This window comes from Amphibalanus amphitrite, unplaced genomic scaffold (assembly GCF_019059575.1).
Source record: "Amphibalanus amphitrite isolate SeventyFive unplaced genomic scaffold, NRLGWU_Aamphi_draft 000296F_arrow, whole genome shotgun sequence".
Taxonomy (NCBI): domain Eukaryota; kingdom Metazoa; phylum Arthropoda; class Thecostraca; order Balanomorpha; family Balanidae; genus Amphibalanus; species Amphibalanus amphitrite.
Genome location: NW_024881791.1, coordinates 98,061 through 108,284, shown reverse-complemented (window position 1 = coordinate 108,284; position 10,224 = coordinate 98,061). Strand labels below are relative to the sequence as shown.

Here is a 10,224-nt window from a genome sequence, read left to right as displayed (position 1 = left end):
GATGTCATCCGAGCTGAGAACCTGCGCGACACATTTGCATACGTCGACGACGTGACCATCTGTGGTCGCACCAGAGAAGAACATGACAGGAACCTGGAGCGCTTCATCGACGCTGCAAAGAAGTTCTCGCTGACGATCAATCAAGAGAAGAGTCAGTATGGCAAGACATCCGTCAGGATCCTGGGGCATGTGGTGGAGAACCGGACGATTCGACCTGATCCAGACCGACTTCGAGCCTTGATGGAGCTGCCGGTGCCCGAGGACGCGAAGGCACTGAAGCGAGCTGTAGGCATGCTCTCACACTACTCCAAGTGGGTGTCGTCCTTCTCCGAGAAGCTCCGGCCGCTGATCGACGGCGACTGCTTTCCCCTGTCGCCTGACGCGGTCGCGGCGTACCAGCGGTTGAAGGAAGACATCGGTGCTGCTACCATGTCAGCGATTGACGACTACGCTACCTTTGTGGTAGAGACGGACGCGTCTGATAATGCGATCGCAGCCACTCTTACTCAGAACGACAAGCCGGTCGCCTTCTTCTCGCGAACGTTAAACCCATCAGAACGCAAACAGGCATCCGTTGAGAAGGAGGCTGCAGCCATAGTCGAGTCAATTCGAAAGTGGCGGCATCTTCTGATTGGACGCCACTTCAAGCTCATCACAGATCAACGCTCGGTCTCCTTCATGTTCGACCGCGCGAGCAAAGGACGCATCAAGAACGACAAGATACTGCGTTGGCGTCTCGAGCTGGCGTGCATGAGCTTTGAGATCGTGTATCGTCCGGGGAAGTTCAACAACACAGTTCCCGACATGCTATCCAGGGCTGTCTGTGGCGCAACCACCACGGACACTGAAGATCTCATCCGATCTCTCCATGGACAACTCTGCCACCCTGGTGTAACGCGGTTGTGGCACTACCTCCGGTCGCGGAATGTGGCTTGTTCGGTGGATGATGTAAGGCGAGTCGTAACGCAGTGTAGAACCTGTGCACAGCACAAACCACGATTCGTCCATACCTCTAACACGCTTGTCAAGGCGACTAGGGTGTTTGAGCGATTGAGCGTTGACTTCAAGGGTCCCCTGCCATCAAACACTCAAAGAGCGTACATGTTTGTCGTGGTAGATGAATTCTCTCGCTTCCCGTTCGCTTTTCCTACTGCCGATACGTCTGCGGATTCGGCGATACAGTGTATGATGTCTCTGTTCACTATGTTTGGCACACCGGAGTTTGTACATTCCGATCAGGGCACCGCCTTCACGTCTTCTCGATTTAAGCAGTTTCTCCTACAGAACAGCATCGCCCAGAGCTTCTGTTCGGCATACAACGCCCCAGGCAACGGTCAAACCGAGCGTTACAACGGCATCATCTGGAAGTCTGTGTGCATGGCCTGTCACTCTGACAGCATCGACTTGAAAAACTGGGAAACCGTCCTCCCCCGGGCTTTGCACAGCGTTCGTTCGTTGCTATGCACAGCCACGAACCAGACGCCTCATGAACGATTCTTCAAACATCCTCGAAGGTCAATCAATGGTCAAGCTCTCCCTTCTTGGCTGGTGACATCAGACAGGGTACTGCTCCGTCGCTTCAACCGCGCCAGCAAGTACGAGCCTCTGGTGGATGAGGTCGATCTTCTGCACGTTACTCCCACGTACGCCAAGGTCCGACTGCCGAGTGGTCGTGAGCCGACTGTCTCTATCCGTCATCTCTCGCCCATGGGAGGTGAGAGCGCTGGGGAGCACTGCCAGATGGGTGATCATCGATCGAGTGACACAGACGTGCCTCCTATTGACTCGCCCTGTGACCCTGTGTGTCCCGCTGAGCGTGGCGACTCGTCTGATGCTGTGTCCGTCTCTGCACCGGATGTTCATGATGTACCTCCCGAGATCTCGCCTGACTGTCCTGATACCACTGTAACGAATTTGGATCGGCCTCTGCGAAGGTCAACCAGGGTGAAGCAGGTGCCTGTTCGATTAATGGACTATCAGGTGTGTAAGCCGTGACAGGCGAGCGTTTTGACATGGTGTGGCGAGGAGTTTGTCTTTGTGTTAGTGTTGCTGAGCGTAGTTTTGGCACGCTCAGTCTTGAGGGACGGTGAATGTTGTATATTTATGTTGTTGCATGTGCAGGCTGTGGCATGGTGTTGCATGTGCTTTGCATGGTTTATGAGCCTGATGCTTGGTTCCCTGTTTTCCAGCAATGTTGTGAATAAAAGCCTTCATTGAGGTTCATCGTTCATTACACCGTCAAATCATTTATTACATACTTGTGATGTAGACAAAAGCCGATCTGGGACTATTGAGAGTCCAGTACGGTCGGGTGCTCCCCATGCCGGTCTTTCGACCCACATAGCGACTTTTTGGGCGGCATCTGACTCTGAGAGCCCTCACGACGGCCTCTGTGGGCCCCATTATTGGCTCCAGGGCCCCTCACGACATCCTTTGAGGGCTCTGTGAGAAAGTTCGTCCCTCCGATACAGCCATACCGTGGTCACAGCCGGACCCGGCGGACCGCGGCGCCCGGCACATCAACCAATCTGCCGACGGCCGGGGGCGGAATGCAGCGTCGGCCGCGCAAAAACCAACCGCAGGGGAATGCGGCGTCGGTCGCGCAAAAAACCACCGCGGGGAGGATGCGGCGTGGTGAGAACCGCAAGTCGGCACAGGAGCGTGACCAGCAGCAGGTCACCAGACCCGAGCTCCTCCTCCGGCGCAGCGGACCACGCCGGACCTCCTGAGACCGCCCCTGCGACAAAAAGATACCTGGCCAGCCGACTCCCATCGTTCGGCGCCGCGTCTGCCGCCGGAGGGTAACAAAAACCCCCTCCAGACATCGATAAGGGCAGGCCGGCGGCCGGTGAGGTCATTGCCACGGCGAGTCGGTGACCTCTTCTACTGCTGTGCCCTGAGGTTCTGTGGCTGTTCTGTTCTGCTCTGTCCTGTTCTGCCCTGCTATGTTCTGCGCGCTCTGTCCTGCGGGACTAGCCTTGCGTGCCGCGCCCGAGGCAAATGCCATCCGCCGGAGGCGCGGTATATAAGCTGAGTTCCGCAGTGATCCGGGGACTTCTCTTCTTCGCCCTTCGCCCTTCGCTTCTCCACTGGAGAGCTACGTTGGAGCCTGCCCAGCGCGCGACGTTTGTTGAACCAACATGTAAGTTTCAAGGGTGCGGCCCTTGAGCCCTTATGGGGCCTTGTAAATAGTTATGGCTACTGGCCTGTGTTTGTATGTTACCGTCTGTAAATAATTACTTTGAAAAACTTGCACAGTCTGTTGTGGGACAAATGGTGGGAGAGAGAAAGGCGAACTGCAGAACGGTACCGAACTTGACAAACGTACATTAGAGAGACTCGGATAATTAAACAACACTACCTTTAAACTTTAAACGGCACAGTTAATTCGATACGTCACGCTACCAGAACAAATCCCAGCTGAAGTAACGATAAAGCAAATAACTTAACAACTCATAGTAAAAAATAGTTTCACAGTGGTGGCAGCGGTGGGATTCCTAATAGACTGACTGATTTTATTTTAAGCACGCCCAAGGCGAGCTAAATAAATTTATTGTCGGTTCCGCTCCAAACAGGGCGGCGAACCCTTGTGCCTTTTTACTTGCAGTAAATTACTTGTGTTGTAAGTTGTTTTTGCCCTTAAGAATTAAATTTAAGTAATGTAGGTATAGGGCCGTTCATGTTCGCAGTGGTTCTCTCCCCCAGCTGTCCCGGCCAGTGGGACAGGCGGGCGGCTCAGCCACCCCGGGGTGCCAGCGCCGGCTCGCGGCGGACCCGCGGCAGGCCCTGCCCTCCGCCCTGTCTGATTGGTGAAGGGACAGAGGATGGGCGTGGCCAATTTGAGTGTGGGGCTGAGGCACTGAGGGGTGCCACTGAGGACAGTGTATGTCCAGGTGCTCTTGCTGCGTCATCACTGAGGTTTCCCGGGCCCATTCGTGCTTTGTGCTGAAAGCAACGAGTTTTGAGGTGAGCGATGGAATTCGCACTTATCGAAGTCGCGATTGCCCTACCAGTGACCCGGGAGGATTGTTTATGAGGGACCGGCTGCCGTCTCATAATTCAAAGTGTACACGAATTAAAAGCCCATCAACTGAGCGGTAGGCCAAGCGCGGCTTCGGGCCGAACGTAGTGTGGGGTGAAGCGCTGCTCCACGCCTGATTGGGACTGCAGCCCATCAGAGCAAAGTGGGCATAAACAATCGTCCTGTGTGTGTCGATACCCGGCTAGAGATGGGTTAGTTCGGGGGTAGAGGCCGTGTGTCCATGACGCTACTCGTTTTATTTTGGCTTTCAGCACGATGACCGATCCGGAGTCCCGAGAACAACCAGCGGCAGGCACCACCGGGACAAACATGTACTCGGAGCCTGAATATTATTACACCCTCCCACCAGAACGCCCACAGCTGGAAGTTCCTGTGGATTCGACTGGAGCCCCAGGTCAGTCCGGTATACGGGGAACTGCTGGAATGGGCAGTGTGGTGGAAGGCGTCCGTGCACTGCATTTAGGAGAGGGCCACGGCCAAAACGTAGAGTCCTTTTTCTTGCGTCAACTGGGTCATTTTAAAGGAGAATACAATGGCGAGGCCATTACAGAATGGACCGATAAAGTAGAGTTGCTGAAGGAGATCGTGGAAGCCTCAGATGCGGAGATTTTGCGTGTTCTTCCGCTCCGCATGTCATCTCGTGCGGTTCAGTTCATGAGAGGATTTCTAGCCTCAAAACCAGTCTCAGAGCGAACCTGGCGAAATGTTAAGAATGCCCTTCTGACCCAATTTGGAGGGAAAATCGAGCCCACTCAGCTGGTTAACCAGCTACAGCAGGCGAAAATGGGACGGGACACTCCCGTTCGTGAGTTCGCCCTCCAGGTAGGTCGACTCGCTCGACTGGCGTATCCAGAATTATCAAGCGATCATGGTACCCCCGAGCAGAAGAAGCTCCAACATACCATGTTTAACCGAATTGCTTTGGAACAGTTTACTGCCGGCCTTCCGCCGCTTTTGAGTCGTCCCATTCTAGAAAACCGTGTTACGGATTTCCACGATGCCGTTGAATTGGCGGCTCATCATGAAGAAATAAATGCCCGATACATGAAAAAGTCAACCATTCATGCGATGCATGAATTTGAAACCAAGTCTCACCCGAACCCAGCTCCCAACAACAGCAGCTCTGGGAGAAATAGTTCGGGCCCTGAAAATTCGCGCGGTCGCAATAGGACCTCAGCCCAGCGCGGTAAACCCTATCGCAACAATAAGCCAGTGATCTGCCATCGGTGTCATAAGCCAGGGCACTATCAGAGGGATTGTCGGGCCTGGATAGGTTGCGAGGTTTGCGGAGAGACTGATCACATTATGGCTGATTGCCGTAACATCGTGTGCGCCCTGTGCAAAGGAAACGGTCACCCTGCCAACAAGTGTCCTTCAAAAAACTCCCAGGGCCCAGCGCCGAACCGGCCAAACACCAGCTAATGCAGCTCAAGGTCGGGCGGCGCGAGCTGTATGCTCTGGTGGACAGTGGTGCTCCGGTTTCACTGCTCAGCGCGGAAACTTATCGCGAGCTGCAGCCAAATGGTGACGAACCTCTTTTACCGCCAAAGGTGAATCTAAAATCAGTGACAGGTCAACAACTAGAAATTTTAGGCACAGGAGAGCTACTTTTTGAGATTTCAGAGAACTGGACCGTGAAGCATCAGTTTCAGATAGCAAAAAATCTACAGCCTTACGAAGCGATTTTAGGATTAGACTTCCTAGCCGACCCAAGCCGACAGATTCATCACGAGCTGTCCAACTTTGTCCTTACGTACAACAAAACTCCCATTCGACTTTTCAACTCAGAACACAGCCGACCATGCGCAACGGTGATACCGATCAGGGCCAAAGGACGTCACCAGTATGTCGGGCCGCGTTCGGTAACATTCATCAGAGTTCAGGCCGAGAAACCCACGCAGGACTCCGCTCTGAAAACTACCGAGAACTTTGAGTTCCAACCACATATCGTTTCAGACGGAGAACCTCAGCCCATACCATGTTTATTCGATCATCAGCAGTACCACTCAAATGACCTCTTCGTAGGCTTTCTCAATGTGTCCGACCAAGGAGCGGTCATCAGAAATGACGAACCTGTTGGATTTTTGACCTCAGTCAGCGCCCAGCCATTCCATGACCTTGTGGCTACCGTCATCCGAGAACGGGAGCAGGAAGCTCCCGGCAACACCTATGAGAGAGAGACAAAAGGTTCAGGTCATGAAACCCACACAGCTAGCAGAGAGCCATTCTTGAAAGCGTTCGAGTACGGTGAGCTGACTTCGGATCAGCTCGGCGCGGTGCAAAATGTGCTACTTGAGTATCGCGATTGCTTCGTCATGGATGGAGATGAATTGGGTTTGTGCAATCGCGTGATTCACCGAATCGAGACCACAGTCGACGAACCAGTGGTAACCCAGCCGTATCGGGTCCCAAAAGCCTTAGAATCAGGAGTCAGAGCGCTCATTCAGAAGATGCTTGATCAAAACTTGATTAGGAAAAGCAATTCAGAGTATAGTTCTCCAGTAGTGCTAGTCGAAAAACCGGACAAGAGTTTACGTTTATGCGTAAATTATCAAAAGTTGAACGCGATATGCAAGAAACGCATGTTTCCCCTACCAAACCCTGACGAGCTTTTGGCAAAAATTGGCGAAAACAAACCAAAATGGTTTAGTTCCACTGATCTAGCGGCCGCTTTCCACCAGGTCCCGATTCATGAAGTGGACAAACACAAAACAGCGTTTTCTCTGCCGCAACTTCCCTCAACCGCTCACAACGAGAATGGAATCAGTTTCTGGGTGCTACACAGCATGCCATCAATGCTTCCTACCAAACAACAAACAAATGGAGCCCAGCGTTCCTCATGTTCGGCAGACAATTCCAACTTCCTATTGAAAAGGCCATGTCATCTGAACTGTCTCCTAACTCAGGCGAGTTAGAAGATTTGGTCACGATTCTGAGGGAGCGTCAAGCTGATGCAATTACGCAAGTAATTAGCAATCAGAAAGACGCCCGGAAAAAGCAACGAGAGTGGTACAACCGTCGCGCTCGGGAAAAGGGTTTCGAAATTGGGGATCTGGTTTATGTTTACACACCTTCAGTTAAAACCGGAAACGCGAGAAAGTTGACCGCAAAATGGCTCCCAGGATTCGTGGTTGAAGGAAAGCATCAAAACGGTCTCACGTACGAGGTTCGTAAGCCAGGCTCACACAAACCAGCAGACGCAGTGCACGTAGACCGCTTGAAGCCCTGTCCGCAGTCTCACGTATATCGGGCTGCTGGGAAGGCCGGAAGGGTTCTCGGAACGAGCCGAGCCATTCAGGCTTCAGAGTCACTCCGTAGGGAGTTAGAATTTCAGCAGAGAGAGGAAGGGGGAAATGACGGGGAAACCTCAGAGGAGGACAGTTTCTTCCCAGGGCCATACCGGACCACGCGTCGGTCAGGATCCGGGACCGCTGCTGGAGACGCCAGCAGCGGAATAACGACGGCGCTGGAGGCGGTAGAGGAGCCGCAGATCCGGGAGGGCTTTACGTCTTCCTCGGATACCGAGTCCCAGGTGGAAACTGACTCAACCGGTTCCTCAGGAGAGGAGGCGTCGGCACGGCCGGCCCAGGCCAAAGCTGTGTGGCCCAGGAGGCCCCAGCGGGACAGGAGACACCCTGACCGCTATAGTCCCTGAGGAAACTGAGTTGGGAGCGTTACAGTAAAGAATATCTCATTTCAGATCAATCAGTTTTGCACCCCGGAATGAGGAAATGGTTTCAAGTGTATGTAGATATGTATAACTAAGGTTGAATAGATATTTCCTAGTGAAAGGGAAATCAGAGCATCTGCATGATTGATTCAGTGCCTTTAGCACGACTATCGTTATGAGAAACACGTATGTATGCATGTAACAGGCTGTAGTGCTCGCAAGTCTTTAACATGTTCTTAATGGTTTAATATTGCTTACTGCCAATAAGCAAAGGTTGCAACATTGACCAATCAAGTGGTCTGATGTAAGAGTGCAATGCATTAAAATGCTTAATCCTAAGTAACAGCACATGCTTAACTGAGTTGAAGTAGTTGCCTAGAGTATTATGACGTTGAGATTTAATCTGATTAAGTTTGTGGCCTGATTGCTCCTAGCCTTGTCCAAGGTTCAGCAATTTATTTCCCGTTATACCTATGCCTTTCGGCGCAGTCAAGGTCAGTTTCGGTCAGTCTAATTTGAGTGCCATGAATAAGCGTAAGCGCTGCCAGAAGGCCAATAATGTATCTGAACGCTGAGCCAACGAGACTAACAGAACACTAGGTAACGATAATAAGAATACGGTCCTTTAATATAAATCAAGGTCGAAAAAACTAGACCAATGGATTCTGGGACAATGTCCATCCCTGGCTGTTAAAAGTGACGAAATCGATCAAATTGTCTGAGCAAACTCGCCTCCCGATATTCTGACTCACAGCTGTCTGGTGTCTGGAGCTTCGTCTCCGAACGCAGTACGTGCAGCGTCAGATAGCCAAGCGCCAAGTGGCTGCAGAGACAGCTTAGGCCGCACACAGTGCACACCTGTTGCTCACTTCTTGGGGCCCGACAGCAGTGAAACCCATCGGCGTCCACAGCGGTGGTTTCCGTCATCCACATGGGTCGACTCCATTGCAAATAGGAGGAGTTCACGTCAGAGTGAGCTATCACTGTCTGGACGGTCACCTTGAGCGGGTAAAAAGGGTCGCAATTATGGCAAACTGTCCAGGCACAATGGTACTGGCACCTGCACACCGGCAGTCTTGTGTGGTCTTACAAATGGGACGGTGGTTCACGCTCTGGACAGTAATGCTCGGCTGTCACAAAAATGGCATTAGTGATGGGACGTCTCAAAGTCACCCCAAAATTACAGAAAGATAAATTCAATGTTTAAGAACTAAAATCCAGTGAAATGTTTGTCAACATAGTGAGGCTGGAAGCCGATGTTTGTGTTCAGTTTGTCCGAGTTCGGGGAAGGATACTAATACGGCAGAGCTGATAGCGCTATTCGCACATTCCCAGGCACAGTGACTAGCAAATTTAAGTCATCAACCAATGACAACAGAGGCTCGACTGTTTGACGCCATTCCGCTCCTTACACGGTCAAGCTACATCCTAGTCCATATTGCTCCTAAGTGGTCATTTAATTTAACAGTGACAAGTGTATAGCACATTAATTGCAGCACCAAAGCAACAAAACGGCAGTAAGGAATATTAAACCAAGATAAATCTAGAACAAGCAGAAAACCGGGGCAGATCTATGTAGGACATTGAGTTCTCCCAATTCAGTTGACATAACTCCTTGTCAAAGACTTGACTTTTGTTTCATTCCCACAGGCATCTACCCGGGGAGGTGGGAATCATTCTCTCACATATATTCATCGGAGGGATGTGAGAAAGTTCGTCCCTCCGATACAGCCATACCGTGGTCACAGCCGGACCCGGCGGACCGCGGCGCCCGGCACATCAACCAATCTGCCGACGGCCGGGGGCGGAATGCAGCGTCGGCCGCGCAAAAACCAACCGCAGGGGAATGCGGCGTCGGTCGCGCAAAAAACCACCGCGGGGAGGATGCGGCGTGGTGAGAACCGCAAGTCGGCACAGGAGCGTGACCAGCAGCAGGTCACCAGACCCGAGCTCCTCCTCCGGCGCAGCGGACCACGCCGGACCTCCTGAGACCGCCCCTGCGACAAAAAGATACCTGGCCAGCCGACTCCCATCGTTCGGCGCCGCGTCTGCCGCCGGAGGGTAACAAAAACCCCCTCCAGACATCGATAAGGGCAGGCCGGCGGCCGGTGAGGTCATTGCCACGGCGAGTCGGTGACCTCTTCTACTGCTGTGCCCTGAGGTTCTGTGGCTGTTCTGTTCTGCTCTGTCCTGTTCTGCCCTGCTATGTTCTGCGCGCTCTGTCCTGCGGGACTAGCCTTGCGTGCCGCGCCCGAGGCAAATGCCATCCGCCGGAGGCGCGGTATATAAGCTGAGTTCCGCAGTGATCCGGGGACTTCTCTTCTTCGCCCTTCGCCCTTCGCTTCTCCACTGGAGAGCTACGTTGGAGCCTGCCCAGCGCGCGACGTTTGTTGAACCAACATGTAAGTTTCAAGGGTGCGGCCCTTGAGCCCTTATGGGGCCTTGTAAATAGTTATGGCTACTGGCCTGTGTTTGTATGTTACCGTCTGTAAATAATTACTTTGAAAAACTT

General features: G+C 52.6%; 1 long non-coding RNA gene across 1 annotated transcript; it reads left to right on the top strand.

The window, feature by feature from the left end:
* The first annotated feature begins 2,444 nt into the window (after positions 1–2,444).
* On the top strand, positions 2,445–10,224 carry LOC122387746. The gene is made up of 2 exons (XR_006257664.1): positions 2,445–3,966; positions 9,363–10,224. It is a non-coding gene; the product is annotated as an uncharacterized LOC122387746 (long non-coding RNA).